The sequence below is a fragment of the Diachasmimorpha longicaudata genome, chromosome 12 (genome assembly GCF_034640455.1).
Source record: "Diachasmimorpha longicaudata isolate KC_UGA_2023 chromosome 12, iyDiaLong2, whole genome shotgun sequence".
NCBI classification, from domain to species: domain Eukaryota; kingdom Metazoa; phylum Arthropoda; class Insecta; order Hymenoptera; family Braconidae; genus Diachasmimorpha; species Diachasmimorpha longicaudata.
Window position 1 is genome coordinate 5683626 of NC_087236.1, and position 17439 is coordinate 5701064.

The 17439-nt window shown below is 38.1% G+C and overlaps 1 protein-coding gene and 1 long non-coding RNA gene across 2 annotated transcripts in view; both read left to right on the plus strand.

The window, feature by feature from the left end:
- LOC135167816 (DNA-binding protein D-ETS-4-like) overlaps positions 1-17439 on the plus strand; it is a 35313-nt gene that overhangs the window by 2314 nt on the left and 15560 nt on the right. The gene's annotated exons all lie outside the window — the stretch shown is intronic.
- Positions 738-14057, plus strand: LOC135168066 (uncharacterized). The gene is made up of 3 exons (XR_010299979.1): positions 738-1380; positions 1750-1845; positions 1921-14057. It is a non-coding gene; the product is annotated as an uncharacterized LOC135168066 (long non-coding RNA).

Consider the following 17439-nt stretch of genomic DNA (forward strand, 5'->3'; position numbering starts at 1 on the left):
AAAATACAAAATAATTACAATAATCATCAATAATTAACAACTAATTAACAACAATTACAACTGACATATTCACTTCTGATTGAAATTTATTTTTGAATAAATTAAACAAGGAAATGTGTAATTACCGTCGATGCTGGATTGACATGAAATAGAGGCCTAAAGGCGGCTTAAAAATTAATTCAGTCTAGGATTAAAATGCGGAATTGATTATATTAATTATATTCAAACGTCCTCGCGTGTTACATAGTAGTTTATTTCTCTCTTGGTGTTTTCAACTCAAAGTGAGAGACGATGAACGTTTTGTGTGACGGCTGGATACTTGGGTTAAGAGACAAGGGGGAGGGGGGGGGCAAGGGGGAGGGAAAAGGCTGACTTTCGAATCTACTAGGCTGTCTCGCACCAGCGACGCCCGTAGTTCTCCAGCATATAAGCTCAAGCATCGCCGAGAAATTCATTCGAGTTGTACGTGATGGAAAATTTTTCGCGGTTTTATAAAAGATAGCAACAATAATAGGAAAATATCACTTGTTGACCTTGACTTTTACCAATGCAATTGATTTTACTGATCAATGGAGTTGTTCACTGATTTACCATGACCTTCACCCCTTTCCCTCGATTAATTATTATCGACACGTGAAATTATCGCGATTTGGATGTCAATGGGACGGGAGATGGAGGGGAATTGGGGGAATTAGATGGGGGAGGGGGACGAGAGGGGGCTTGGGAAGATCGTGGGAAAGAGCTTTTTGAGGAGCTTCTGCGTGATTTTTGAAAGATTGTTGAATTAATTGGGAGAATACGTGGATTAAGTTGAGGAGAGGTACGATGATCGGTTAGAGGCGATTAATCGGAGTTAATGAGGTTAATTATGAAATTCCGAAGGATGAATTGGGGTCATTATGGCCCTCTCTTCTTTCCCGGAGTAATCGAGGTATGGGAATCATGAGGAAGGGAAAAATATCGATTCATCAATTTTGATTGATCGATAGCTTCTTTATTTGTTAATGACAGTTTGAAAAAAAAAATCCCCCGATCTTTGTAATCGTATCGTTATCTGTTATTGCTTGATAGATACTATTTTCAATTTAACGCCTGGAGTCATCACATCCAACACACCCAGTGATTATTACCGTGTGAAGTGAGCACATAATAGATAATTTCTCGTAAAGATGAATAGAATTAGTCGGGGAGTGAAAAAAAAATTGTAATTGTTGATGCGCGTGGAGTTTTTATATTTTTTATGTCCTCCATTGTGATTTTTTATAACCCACTGGAATTTTCTCTCGACTGTTGATAGCCGTTGAAATTATTGAATATAAATGTCCGACTGACAATGCAACAGTCACATATAAAAGTATTATCGTTCTTACTCTGAACTTTGTACGTATTTTTAATGGTATTTACTATCGCAATTCCACTTTATTTGTTATTTTGACTTTTTAATCGTCAAAATTATCGGTTTATTCGATGGATAAATTGACTTGTTCATGTGCTCACTCTCATGATATGAGGAAATCAGGGTAATATCAAACATTAACGAGATAATTGCAGCAAATTTTTATTTTTATTCATTTTTTTTTACCAAAATTTTTAATTAAGAATAAAATTAATAAAAAAATTCCTGCACAGAATTTTTCGAATAAAAGGAAACGGCTATTCGTCGAGGTGGTTTATCTGACGATCTTGACGAATTGTTGGTGAAAATTTGTGCTGATAAGAAGTGACTAAACATTTCCGCGTGAATTCCAGAAAATCCGGGGATTTCCCTCTATCAAGAGACCGGAATCGTGATAAGACGATAGGTCGAATGTAACCGAACTTTGGGACAGATGTTCTTTGACTTTCGTGAGCATAATTAATCAGTCGGAATGTTATAGCCTATTTTAATTAATAGTAATGAATTTTGTGGGGAAATTTTAGTCCGGATGAGGAATTTTCATCGCAGCTCGAGAGTTTTCCAACTAAAATGCGGTGGAAAATGAAAAAAAAAATCACTGGAGAATTTATAAATTCCCGGAAAGTTAGCGTGTCGATGTTCACACGATTCGCACGGATTATGGTGCCTCCAGGGGTGTATGGAGTGCATGTGCGTGCGGCCTTAAGAGCTTGTGAATCCCCCGTAGTGCCCAATTAGCCGGGCAGCGCCGGTCACGCCGTGGAATCTCCTTAAGGATAGGACCCACGCTGTAGCATTGTATTATATCAGTGTGCGAATAAACCAACCAGTAGCCAATACAAATCCCACAAATGTTTGCCCCTTCATCAGAATCCCATAAATCCCAGCAAAAAATCCAGCGACGGAATACGGAGAAACGTCTTCTCAATTTCTTCCGATTTTATTTTTAAATTCTCATCCAATAACGATGCGGTCATCGGGTTTATTCGACGATTTGGGGCCTCTCTGGGTCAGTTGCTTGATCGGTCCATTGATGCGTCTCCGGCTGGACTCGCGGCATTTTTTTTTTAATATAAATCTTCCGAATTGCGGGAGATTTCAAACGATTGGAAGTTGAGATGATGGATATTTTATTTATGTTTATTTATGGTTAGTTGTTATTGGGTTTATTTAATTTTTTATAGTTATATTCCCCCTCCACTTTCTCGTGCATCGACTGCTCGAGGCGACGACTCGAGGCGATCGTTCATTTGGAATCAAAATCGAATTCATCTCGGGTGAAATAAAAAATTAACGACGAACGCGTCGTTAATCTTGTTCTTGTGTTTGGATCATAAAATATTTTTCTACAAATTCTTGGTCATAAAATACAGTGAGTTAGGTATCTCAGGGGAGAACATAAATTTATCTTGTTTTCGTCACGGAATAAATTTTTTGATGAGCAATTTTTTACATCGGGTGATTTGTACTGCAGATTTAAATTGTTGATTGCGAATTTGTGACGGGAGGCGATGATGATTCAATTTTTGAACACCTCCAGAGGAAAATTTACCCTCTAAATAAATCGTTTAAATTAAACGTTAATTGTTTTTTGGATAAAAAAAAAAATTTATTAGGGTTTTTCTTTAAGAGAAAAAAATTGTTAATCGACGGGTTGAATTCGCTTTTGAATTTTCCAAAAACTCCTCGAGTGTTTCCTCTTCCCCTCTTCAGGACGACAGTCTCCATCGTTAAACCTTTACAGTCCTTAACCTTATACTTGTCGAGGCATAAAAATTTAACGCGGAAAATTTCCACTCAGTAAAACTTTCCCCGTTTACCGATAATCGAGGCTATTCTATTTTTCTCCTTCCACTTGAAAAAAAAAAGTCGTTGTCACAACGTCAGTCTTTGTACTGAGGGTGTGATAGTTAGTAGACGTCCTTGCCACGCCAATTCTTGCTGTGTCCACGCGGTGCCCCATTCTCCACAACCCGAGGGCGTGGTTGGGACCGTTTTCCACGACATTTTGATGCCTGCAGACCACGTTCACCAGGGAACGCACGTAAAGCCACGAGGATATTCCCGTAATTGCGATAAAACTCGTTTCCAACTCTCCAACATTTACTCGTGGGGTCATCAGTGCTTTTTTTTTTTTCGTCATTACTTTTTACGAATGGAGAGACTGATCCTCGGGACAGAAACGAGGAAATATTTGAATTTTCACGGAGAAAATGTACATTTGCGATTAATTGCAAATATTTCCTGGGAAAATTACTGAGATTTAAATATTTGCAATTCACTGCACGTTTTTGTTCTGCATAAATAATTCGATTTTTAGTATTTTTTTGAACTCTGTAATTTCTGGAATTATTCGACGATTCTCTCGGTTAGGACAACCGTTAGGTTCTTAACTTTTTACCACACACACGTGGGGAGAGTCACGTATGTTTGAACCGCTGAAGGTGAAAGTTTAATACGTTCGAGTGACTCCGTGAATTATGAGGAAAACGCCGATAAATTATTTAATGAAATTGGGTTTTTGGGTTTTTACGTCGTCGCGTGATAGAAATTTTGAGTGATATTGCGTGAGAATTCCCGGGTAATTCTTTCGGTAAAATAATCACGTACCGGTACATGATCTAATAACTCAGTGACGGATGATGTTAATAGACATTTTAACAGGCCATTTCACCCACGAAATTCCTGATTTATTAATCATCAAATTTCAATAATTTTCGGCCGGTCCGGTTCAAATATTTCCCGCCGAATTACCTCGCTCTCGAAGTCATTATGCGTTAGTTACAGCTGGAGATTTTCCTCGCTCATTTTTTTAATAATTTTCATCGGTATAATTGCGACTTAATTTTTTAAGCACTTGAAATTTTATGACGAATGTCTTTACGAAAATTCTACGTTTCCCATAATCCACTACTGACCATTATCCCCTGAATTGCCTCACTTTGAAAGCAATTATCCGACATTTTTTGCGAATAATTTTCGTGGCTGTATTTAAGAAAAATGTTGAGTGCTGAAGATTACATGGTCTTTGCAAAGGATTTCTCCGAGCGTTCCCTGAAATAAAATTACGACTTAATTAGTTAATGATCCAATATTTTAGTAATGAACACCGCTAGGAGACATGTTTATGGAATTTCACGCGAGAAGAATTTAACGATGATTTTTTATCCGAATTTTTACGCTCGAACCGACTCATTTGAATATTCCCGTAAAATTACCTCATTGTCTAAACAATAATTTGTATTTTTTCTTTTGTCGGTTGTATTTCCAGTGAATCTTCGGTGCTGGAGATTACAGTGTCTTTCAAAAGTTCTTCCCCGACCGTTCCCTCCAATAAAATTATGACTTAATTTGTTAATGATTCAATATTTTAACGCTAATGTTGCTAGGAGACATGTTTATGGAATTCCACAGGAGGATCGGCTGTGTAATCATGCATTTCATGACGATATTTTTAAACTGAAAATTTTATGATCGAGACCTACTTTGACTAGTCTGATAAATGAAAATTGGAATTTCATGGATCACTCGGTGATAATTTTCACGAGAGCGATGGCGATTTGACTCGGGAGACTAGAAAATTATGAAATTGAAAATTGCAATGATTATTCAGCCTCAGGGATTTACCGACTGAGTCGGACCGGTCAATTTACCGCCCCTGAGTGCCCCATTACAATCCTCATCACCTCAACTTAAAAAAAAACCCAAATAACCAATTAAACTTTCCACCGACTCATTAATCAATCGACTCGATTGATTAAATCCCTCAAATAATTTTTAATTTACTATTTACCCCCCAAACAATTTTCTAAAGTCACTTTCCCCTCACAAAACAAAATTTCCATTGAGTCCTCTAATTTCCTCCTTCATCGGACTGATAATTACAATTTTATTCTATCGTGGGAAGTTTTTTAAATAAAAAAATTTACCTCTCACGTTATTTTCAACAAAAAAATTCACTTCATTTAAATAACTTTGAGCCAAGTACATCAGACTTATTTAATGTTACTTTACAACATCCGATTTTCCCCTTCGATATTCTCTCAAAGTGCAAATGATCACTCGGTTAATTACGTTCACCTCATTAACTTCCATTCTCCCTCCCTTGTGCCCACGCATTAACGATGCCACAAGTCCTTTTCAGGTGGAATTTCCAATCCCACTCTTTTCACCCCTTCTCCCCCACCCCCCCTCCCACTCCCTCCAACCCCCCACATAAATCGCCTGTCCTCCCTGATCGCCAAACAAGAGGTGAAACAAAATACCAAAGAGCAAAAGAAATATCTATCCCCTTTGTTCTCGTTACAAACCCCTCGGGTGTGAGGAATGAGTTGTAATTGTTGTTTCTTTTATTAACCTAACGAAGCGTGTATAACCATCTCTTAACGAGGATCTGCAGTCTTATTACTCCGGGCAATTAAAATAGCTCAGGTTGCTCTATCATTTATTGATTCTGAATCGTGATTTATGGCGAATGCACCGGGACGAGGACAAAAGTCACTTTGGAATTCTTCTGGAATTATTTATAACACTCCATAAAGTCGAGTTAATATTTACGTTGGGTAAACGCGGTGAGTTCTAGGGAATTTAATTTCCCGGTGGATGAAGGGAATTTCAACCCCCGAATTTCACAGGTTTTTTTTTATTAAAAATAATAAATCTGGGGATTTATTGAAGATTTGCGATATTTATTTTATTGAAGTGTGATATAAAAATCGAAAAATTATTATAAAATGATAGTAAGGGTTTTGTTTTACATTGAAGTAATGGGTGACGGTAATTGACTTTCGTATTGATGATAATTATAATTTCTCGTGGCGTTTTAACTCCTGAAAATTCCGTTAACACGTAAAAATTTTGAACCACCCAATAATTTTCTTCTCCACCCCCTCGGTGAATTGAAATTCTTGTGGTTTTAGAGAGTGAAGAATTAGTCGAAAGTAGTAATTCCAGACAACAATGGAGGAAATCTACGATACACCACTCTCTCCGTGGTTGGTTTATTATAGCAATCAAAAGAGGCGAGAAATTGCGGCGCGGGCTTCGCGCAATTAGCCGTCACCGCTTCAGACCTCCACTTCGAATAATTACAACAAAACTAGTATTATTAACAAAAAAAAAATTAGAAAAATCACATTGTTTACCCCTCCCCAGTTAGCGTGAAGGGAGAAGTGGCTTTTTCCGTTTTATCGATTTCCCTTTTTGGCGGGAATTGAAAGAAAATATTTTTTTTGGAACCCCTTGACCCCTGTTCTTCCTCTTGTTGCGAATTTCTCGGTGATATCCCTTTCTGCGAAGTCGGCAGGACGAGGGCGAACGGTCAGGGCCGGCGCGTTCCTTGCGGGAGGTCCCCTCCTGGGACAATGTACGTATCTTTGTCTCGGCGGTGTCGCAACTGCTTCTGCGGGAGAGTAGTATGAGAGACCCGGTAGGTAAAAGGCGCCGATGTGGATCGCCAAGGAGTTGTGATTCTTGTGCAACAAACACGACTATAACAACCCTCTGTGTATTCACTGGGTTAATAATAATCGTGTGAGGATTTATCGGCCTCCCAGGGATTTTATCAATGAAAATATTATTTTTCAGAATTTTTTTTTTCATATTTTTGAAGGGGAAATGAAAATTTCCAATAAAATCATTTTTTCGACTGATCAATCGATCTATTTAAACTCATCTTCGGTATTAGCGGGAGGAATTTCAAATTTCATCACGGAAATTGTTGAATTTTCTCTCTATTATTCCAAAATTAATGTAATCACACATTTTTTATTTAACAAAAATTTATGTGACCCAAAAAATCACAGAATATATTGGAAAAAATTAATAATTAAATTCAAATTGTTGTGATTTAAATTTCCAAAAATTACTCTCGTCATTTCAGCAAAAACTTTCATTACTATAATTAGAAAATCATTATCGCGAGCAGCAGATGATTAATTATCATCAGTAATCCAGAAAGGTCAAGCCCTCCGTAATATATCAATATCCTCCCCCCCCACTCCCTCACCATCCGATTAACTCGGTGAAATAATTTTTGAAATATTCATTTAACAAAATGAATTCGTTCTCGATAGCCATGAATATCGCAAATGACTTGAATTCACATCGTTGGGCCCATTATCGCGTATGCTTTGAACCGGTTACACTTCGCGTAACGACACCGTGACGCCCCTGACTCCTTCGCACGATTGATCAGACTCAAAATCTACCACATTAATCAGCGAAAAAAATGTTGAGTGTGTAGGTGAATGGATTTTATAAATGCGATAGGTGAATTTTGAATAAAATAACACAGCTTTAAAATCACGGTGAGCCCAGTGTCCCTGAGTAAAAATGAAGCCGAATAAAATGCGAGACCGGGGGAAATGGTTTTTGAAAGGCGTGTAACGATTGTTGTTCTCGACTTAAGGTCGACCACCTTCGATTAACAATCACGGGTAGTTAATCAAATGTTTTTCTTTATAACTTTCGAGCCGGTGATTAATTACAGGGGAAAAAATTGAATATTTTTTGCTGATCCATCTTCATAAAAAATAATGACAAATTAAATAACAGGTTGACAAGGAATAAATGAATGGCAATTGATAACCAACGAATTACTGAATAATTTCATTATTTAATTTCACTCCAATCAATTAATTTTAATCCTTAAACAAAGTCAAATATTTTTAAAAAAATGTTGAAATGTCCGATTTAAATTCATCTCCAGACTTGAGTCTTTACCAATATTTATCATTAAAATTAGAGTAAATTAACAATCGTTTGGATAATTTAAAAAATATTTATCTCTATAAACTCGAGTCAGCGTTCGTCGAAAATTTATTCCTTTGATATTTAACTTGATTTTTGATACGTTCAGGTGAAAGGGAAAAAATAGATAATACAGACGATAAAACGAACATCCAACAATATCACGCCATAAATTTGAGCTAAAAGGAAAAATAAAAATAATGAAATAAAAAAAAATGAAAAAAACAATTGTATACAGTCCGAGAGACGTTTTGGCCTCCCGGTAACGTGAAATTTACAGCTTACCATTACAAACTCGGTACCGATATATATTTTCTTTGTCTTGTCGTTTTCAGAGACAGAGACGAGGAAAAGAGAGTCAGTATTCAGGTACCTCTCTGGGTCGGACGACGGGCGCACGCCGATGGTCCACACAGAGAGGTACCCTATACGTTCACCTCTCGGTTGTACCCGAGGTCGGGCTATTCGGTCTTGCAAAACGATTTGCCTGGTGTGTTTCCAACTCCTCCCGCACCTCCTCATCCTCACTCCTCGTCCTCTAGTCGCTATTCTTCTCCTTTATTCTTCGTTGATTTTTTTACCCCGCTCTCAACTCATCTCTCGATCTTCAGCCGTTGGGGTCTTGAACTTATTTTGCTATAAAAGTTTGCCAATGCGATGGGGGGTAGAGATGTGAGTCAAACTGATGTTTTCTCACATTTGTGGGGGTTAAAATTAGCTTAATAAATTTTATTGACGAGGCCGGAGGTATTTTGGGGTCGGGGAGAGGGGTGGGGGTGCGATTGGGTGGTTTAAAAATTATCCGGGGACTTCAAAGTGAAGATAATTAATTTTTTTGTCACATAAACATTTGTCGAGACGAAAAAAAAATTTTTTTCCTCAATTCTCAAGCTTTTATTTAAAGTTCTGAATTTTTTAATAATCACACAGTGACTTTCATCCCTTAAATCGTGTTCTTCATACAAAAAATATCAGCGACACCCCCCAAGACGTTGAAGAACAATTTAATGATTTAACAAAAAGGAAATATATTTTTTTTTTTGCAAAAAAATTGTTTTTTAAAATAAGGAAAGACTCACACTTTTTTCAGTCCCCTATCCCTCCTATGAAGAATCATCTGCTCGCTATAAATCATTGGCTCATCCTTAATTTCCCACAATTTTTTGACCAATAAACCCCATACACGGAATGTTTATGTGCGTGTGTCCGCGTTCCAATTACTATAGCGGTGCAACAAGTAGCTATTCCAATATAAAGTATTCCATGTGCGTACGCAAGGAGCCATGTAACACGCACGTCTTGTGGAGTTTAATAGTGTCAGAATGAGGCAGAAAATTGCACACCAGTAAAAGACCGCCAATATGTGTACAACACTATTCCTCCATTCATACTGTCGACTGGCAAAATCGAGTGAAAATTCACCGGCATTCCCTTCCTCGCGCATTTCTTCTTCACCTCCTTATTCTCCATCAGTTTCTGGTGCGTTAACGACTCACGTACCGGCTATTTATCATCGAATAAAACACCTGTGTGGGGATAACCCGAGTCCTTTCAATATTCGACGCAATTCGAATGTTATTTTATATTTTATACCGTCGATCGAGGGAAGGAAAATTCATTTATCTCAGTGAGCGACTTTTCCGTTAATCGCGGAACGAATATCTTCGTGGTAACGGGAAATCCAACGTTGGAATGTCTTTCACAAATATTTGGAAAAGTTTATGCCCTAAAAAATGACTCAAAACTGCTGGAGAACTTCCAAAAGTCTCCAGGAATTTTAGGACGTGGTAAACCGAGAAAATGGAATTTGTGTCGAGTTTTGGGGGAAAATCTTTGAGTTTAAGGAGTACAACCGAATTTTTGGTCAGACTTTTTGACGGACGGTGGTGTCATCCCTTCCATTAACGGAATTCCGATGCTGGAATTTTATTTACAATGTGAGGTGGTTGGTATGCTACCCAGGAATGATGGGAGAGTCTATAAAATATATTTCCGTGAAAAATTTCTCGTTTACCCGACGGGCATTTATGCACCGGCACGCGTGTGCACGTGTGCCCCTTTCCACTGTCCATGTCTCTCAATCGCTTCCACGCATGCGCAATAAAGTGCATTTGTATTCACGGTCAAGTCCAAATAATCCTCGTAAAGCATGTCTCGTGTCTGTGGGAATAGGGGAAACGGTGTAATTAGGGGAAGTAGGTTGCGTAAATTCACTTGACTTGTTTTCCTGACTTTTCATGGCCTTGAAGATTAAGAGTGAATATTTTTTCCGAGGGATTTCAGGGATAAGTAGAGAACCTTCAAGTTCAATTAAAGATTCCGGTAATAATTCTATCATTTTTTTTATAAATTCAAACGTTTATTGTTGCCATCACAATTTTTTTTGGGTCGCTATAATATAAAGTTACGATTTAATTAATATTGTAATCACTAATTACTTAAATTGATAGTTAATTTTCATCCTGAGTATTTACAAGATAAGGGGAGACTAATAAATTTTAGTAAAGTTCAATATTGGATTTTATAAATATTTTTAAAGACACGAAAAAAAATTTTGTTTAAAAATTAAACCTCCGGGGGGCAAAGGGGGGGGACGAAGTAGAGTTCTACCCCAAAAATTAGCCCCCCAAGTCTAATTATTCCAACTGAACTTGACCTACAAAGTGATTAATTATCATTTCGTCCCACGTTTCCTCCTCTCGAGCTCCAATTTTAATCCAAAATTTCTGTGTAATTAATTTCAACTGGAACTGGAGGTTCAGAATAATTTTGTTTTCACGCTCATTGATAAGTATTGAATATTGATAATTTTGAGGAATTTTTTCATCGCATTTTTCCCTCCCCCTCCTAATCGACCTGTCTCGACCGTCGACGCAGGTTTCGCGTCTGTTGGGTTTTACTGTGGCATTTACCGTTACATCCCGACACTCGCTGACTAGGACGTAGCTTCTTTACCCCTGTTCACTCACTCCTCATATCTCTAACACACACATATACACACACAGACGTGTAGAACCATTGCCTCTGCGAAAATATTGGCAAAATCAATCGCCGGGCGGTTCGGGTAAATGCTGAGGGGAAATGACGGGGGTGAAAGGGGTAACTGAAGTTATTTAAACAAATTCATTGGGACAGTTGTGATTACAGTTGACGTTGATGAATCGAAGTGATCTGGGGAATGAGCTAGTCATCAGTGGAACATGTTTCTAACAGCATGAAAATTTCCGGCTCCATTCGATGCGGAGAAACTTGTAGACAATTCGAAAAATTAAATCCATCTGTTGGCGAATGAATTGAACGATATTTTCCACGTGGAAAAAATATTTAATAACAATTATCAGATGAAAAAAACGATATATAATTTTTTCGTTGGGATTTGCACGTTTTACACGTCGTAAAAATTATTTAATTGATGAAACTAATTATTTACGTCGTTCTGATGATTTTTGACTATTGAAGAACCTGAAAATTCATTTAATGAGTTGATTGAGGAAAAAAAAATTGTATTCACTAAATTGAGATTGATGAGTTCCTCAAACTTGTGTGGAATACTCACTCGAAAAGTAAAACCCTAGAAATTCCCTAGAACTCCCCATTTTCCAAATAAGAGAATAAAAATTCTTCCCCTAATCGCAATTACCTGTTTAATCACCCGATAATCGTAGGAAAATCATTATCGGTGCGAGTGAATAACTGGAAACAATTTTCTCCACAATTTCCATTGCATAAAAAAAAAAAAATTAGGAGTAGAAAGATAAATACATGCCTCTCGATAACTAGGCAATGGAGAATTCGTAGAAGTCGTTTTCACAGAGTCGTTATTGTCTCTGCGTGTCGAATCCGTCGTCTTCAGTGAGGAGTTTTGTTATCTCACAGCCTCATGAAGCATGTATGGATGTGTGGATGTGTACATGTGTACCATACTCGGTATTTATAAACAACTTCTCGTGCAACTTCAGCGGTGGTCACCTGATGGGCTTAAGTACACCGGGTTGTCAGGGGGTTGGAGACCTGGCTTATCAGGTATGAGGGCCTCTGTCGTTTTCTACCAGTCGTATATTTGATAATCCGACACTGTTATCATGGGGTAAACGATCTGGCTGATGGGAAGCTCGGGTGGGGATAATTTCTAATCAAAATGTTGAGGAAAAATTTGGCCCGATTAGAGAATTTTTCAGGGGACGACACCTCTCCGGCGGAATATTCATTCGGAATAATTAGATATCGATGGGTCGATGGGCGGGTTTACCGTATTGAGTACCGGTGACGGTAGACTATCGGTTGCCGACACTCATAACAATTTTTTAATATTTTTTTTTGTCTGCACGGTTCGGAAATTTCTACTGAAATTTCGAGCGAGAAAAGTTGAATATTTTCACGTTCACTTATTTCCGCTATTTATTGTACTTTGTTAGTAACAATCAGTTGAATTATGACGTACTTAACGGAACCGCAGTTTGTTCAGTCACGTGACAATGAAAACTGTCAAATTAATTTAATCCAAATGATTACATACGAAAAATTCTTTCGAAATTCCGCGATTACTTCGGTTGACGTGAAATTGAATTCGTGTTTAGGACGTGATTATTAGCTAATTAAAAAAATCATTTCACTATTTCACAATAGAGTTAATTCGCAGAATTCGCTGGCTGTTCTCCTATGAACGTTCGAACAATAATTTCTACCGTCCGATAAAGATCCCCCCGAAAGGATAATTGACAGTCGTCGGCGCTAGCCGATAATCCCCCGATCTTTCTCCCGTCATTGGCAAAAATCACGATAGATGTGTCCATCGATATTCCAGTTACACCGACACAGGACCGTTAATTGTGGAATGACTCGTTCAAGACAGATATACGAGGCGAATGTTGATCCTGGGTAAAGAAAAGAAGGCCCCGGGTCGATGAAAGAGGGAGATTGCGGTGGGGGAGTCATTTGAATAGAATAGAGACTGTGATTTACGTATCGCTGCGCTTGAAAATTCTTTTCATAAATATTTTCAACTCAGTTCCATATAAAAAATTCACGAGCTAATGCAATATCTCCATTTTTACATTCACTATCATCCTGAATATCTAAAAATTCAGTTCACCCTCGAAATAATAATCAACAATTATTGCTATCGCTCACATAAAATTGTTAAATATATTCTCCTATTAATCACACGAATATTCTCCAAATTAATTAAACATCTCTAACAATTCTCCAATATTTACCAAAAAATTTGGAAAAAATATTCGTGATAATCAACCAAAGCCCAGAATCACTTCAATCAATTTTTTACCGATTAATTAATAACCAAATCCATCTCCCTTCAACACCAATAACAATTAACCCTGATAATAACATTCCCCATATGCAACACCGTCTCCTCACTATTTTTCTCGATCCAAAACCCCCTAAAATTCTCAAAAAAAAATATTTCTCAATCCACCACCAAACTTCTACCCCCATCCACACTCACCCCAATCCACCCTCCCCCACTGTACTCACCACCATCAAAAAATACCCCCGAGAATTAGTACCAAATAGAATGAAGATACATCACAGCAACAAAGTGCATATATCGCTACTTAATCTACAAACATTCCGGATACGATCGCCCCCGGGGTCTTATGAATATATTTTCAATATATCGCCGCTTTCACTCCATACACACGCAATGGTATAAAAAAACGGCCCAGAGGAGCAGAGGGAGAAATGAATAAAAAAAAAAAATTGTTAAAAAAACCATGAGGCAGTCTTGGGATGCATTCAAGAGAGTCGCGCACGCCTGGACATAAATTCGAAATGCCTTGGGCACATGGGGTATTGGGTATGTGGGTATGTACACAGTAGGCAATAGGATAAGGGATACCCAGAGGAAAGAGGGCTCGGGACGAGGACGAGGGCCACACAGAGGCCAACTGCAATGCGCATATCTATCTGTTCTGGAATATAAGACAGTGGATGGGGGGGGGGATGGGGCATGGGGTGGAGGGTGAGGGGGGAGGGCGGTTTTCTGAGAAGCGGGAGGCCATTACCGGTGCCAAGCCACATACTGATATCTCAATACAAACCCTCCTCCTTAGTTTGAATCCATTATAATATCCGATGCCGACGAGAGAGAGAGCTGTGTTGCATACGGGGAGGATTGGCTGGTGCTATTCGACGAAAAAAAAACGGGAATGGGTTTACAATGGGGTGCAAAGGGGGTGAATAGGTGTGGGAGTCGATTGGGTGGAAAATATGAATTTTTGGGGGGGGTTCGATGGGGAGAAATGGAGATGGAACGACGAGGGGTGCGATAAAATGGTAAATTTCTTGCATCTAGAATTTAATTTAAGCAATATATATATATATTTTTTTTTTTTTTTAATCGGGGGATGGATGTAAGGTAGTAATGACTGATAATCCGGATTAAAAAAAATTTCTCCGGAGTAAAAACAAATCTGGACGAGAAGGGGAATTTAATAAGTTTTTTCTGAACGTCAGGTAAAAATTATCACGAAAGCATCTGCTTCACCCTCATCCCCATATTTTACTTCGATTTTTCTGCTCCTCCCTTCGCTTCTAATCCATTAATTCCACCGTATAAAATCGCGCAAGCTGAACCAGATAAATCACAACATTGTCTTACAACATAAACAACGAGACAAAACCCAATGAATCAGAATTACGGAGAATCTTCGTCTGATATAATCGTAATTCAGTGAAAAATATTCATAACTTAACGAATGTATAACCAATAAATAATGCGTTACGAGTATAAACACGTTTTGCAAACGTAGCTGAAAGCATTATCGGCTTCCGGGCTATCTATCTGGGGATTTAGCTCTATCAATACCACATGCAGGTACACAACACGTTATCGATGTACCAAACAGGGGTAAACGTGGGTATAAACCATTCAATGGCATCGGCCAAGGCCTTTGCATGTTATTTCAATAATTCACGGATCGAAATTCACAAGGATAGTTTGGCTATTTATTGATGATAAATGGGGGATAGAGTGAAATCGAAGGTGAGAGTGGTGCTGCTCATTTGGCTGAATGCATTACTGGAGGATGCAGGAGGCTGCCAGCCGACCTGGGACACCCTGCGGTGTGTACACGGCTTAATGGCGCTCGGTTTACCGCTTTCTGGATGTCCATCTTACCTGGGGATTTATCGAGCTCAACGGCATCTCCACGATTCCATAACTTTCGAGCGGACGAAGAGAGAAAAATTATTAAATTATTGAAGACTCATTCAATTATTTAATTATCCTATTCATTACCATAAGTTCCATTGTTATAATTTTTTAATTAAGTTCATGAACGTCCCTGAGCTCTGATTAATATTATTATTTATCTCAATGTCTCGAATTTTTTTTTTCAATGCAACAAAATAATTTTCACATTTTTCTTAATTAATAAAAATTATTCTATCGCACTTTAAATTGCCAAAAATTGATTTATGATGATGAAAGTTAATTTGACATTTGACGAATTTCATTTTGATATTAATAAAAAATACTTTTGCTGAAAAATTATCAAAAATGTCAACAAAAAAAATTGAAATATTCTTCAGGAATTTAAAACCACATCAGTGATGAAATACGTTAATGCTACTTAACGTCAAAGACCCGATATTTATTTGGAATTCTAGCTTAATATCTAAATCCACATAACTGTAGCCACTATAAATATATCAGACCCCACTTATCCTTTTATTCCTCCTCCTCCACCTCCCCCTCGCATTCTTAATATTCACAGTCGTCGCAAGGACTAACACTCATCGCGGTACCACTGGAGTCACTGGATCTCCTTTTTTTTTTCCGGATTTTCATTTATTTTTCATGCACCCGAGTGCATACCCCACTCTATTTGTATCTTCACCGGAGAGAAGTCACATCTTTCGCTCACTTTCTATTCGGTTTGTGTATCGTATACCTCGGAATTTCACGACTCAATTCTCTACCTCCTCATCCTTTCGCTGTCCCCTCTCGGGTGAGCCAACCAGACACCACAGAATGGGCACCTTCAAGGCCGCCAACCTCTCAGCTTTTCCAAATTGTGGCTCCACCAATGACTTCCTATTCCCGTCCTTTTCTCGTTCACTGCGAATGGATAAGAGAGACGAGCACTGACTTGCGTGACTGGATTGCGAGAATTGCGAGGTTCGAGGGAGTCGGGAGATATGAATTGCCTGTGTGGGCATGAAGAAAGGGATTTTACGAATTCTGATGACGTATTTTTCCCCGAATTAATATAATTTATTGGTTGTTTTTGAAGGTCTCGCCTCCGCTCGGGAAATATTTTTAATGGTTTTGAGTGGTTTTTTATATTATGGAAAATATACCGGGGATTTTATTGAGGAACGTGTGGAGATCGTTCGGGTAACTATCAGAGGAGCATTGAAATTTTATGGGGAGTCGTAATAACACTCCGAGGAAGATCATTTAATTTTGGAAGTAAAATCATTTTTCGTGAATATTTGATCGAAATTTTGCGATCGAACAAATCAGAAACGTCGATTCCCCGATTTTTTAACAATACCATACACTAAATTTTTACTTAAATGCGAATTTGTTATTCCAAAATCATACTAAATCATAAAAAATTCTCTGGCGACCGTCCACTGTACAAAAATTCCAAAAACGCGCCCTCAAAATACGAAAAAAATTTCCAAGAGCCGGAAAAGTCGATAAAAAAATTTACTCACTGCGGTTAAAAAATCGTATGTTAATTGTGAAAATATTACTAATTTTTGTGCAAATCTCTAGCCGCGTGTCACTGCTTTAACGACGTAATAAAAAATCACGGAAGTTGTTGCGCGATTACGACAGTTTAACATGGATAATTATTCGCGTAAATTGTCGGTGAGAAAAAAAACCGGAGCAACGCGGATATTAAAAAGCCATGATGTTTGGTAAATTGTTTTATGCTAACTAACCATCCGACTGCTGGAATACAACATTCCAATGGTTTTGAATCTGCGCCCACGGACATAGCGGGTGTACCCGGTCATAAACAGCTGAGCTACACCCCTTCATTTTTATGTTTTCATTATTTCCAACGATCGAGACAGCCAAGGTCTATAAATTGAAGCTTTAATTGTCAGTTCCTCTTCGACTTCGGTGAATTTTTCCTTCATCTGCAATTCTGATAATCCGAACTACAGGGAAAACACCCGACGGCCGATTAAATCCGTCAATCCATCACCTTTTCCATATTTTTTTAATTAGACAATCGTTGGGAGAGTCTCCGGTCAATTTGATATTCACATCAGGAGAATTTAAATATAAAATAAAATTTTCCTGGACTTTCTTC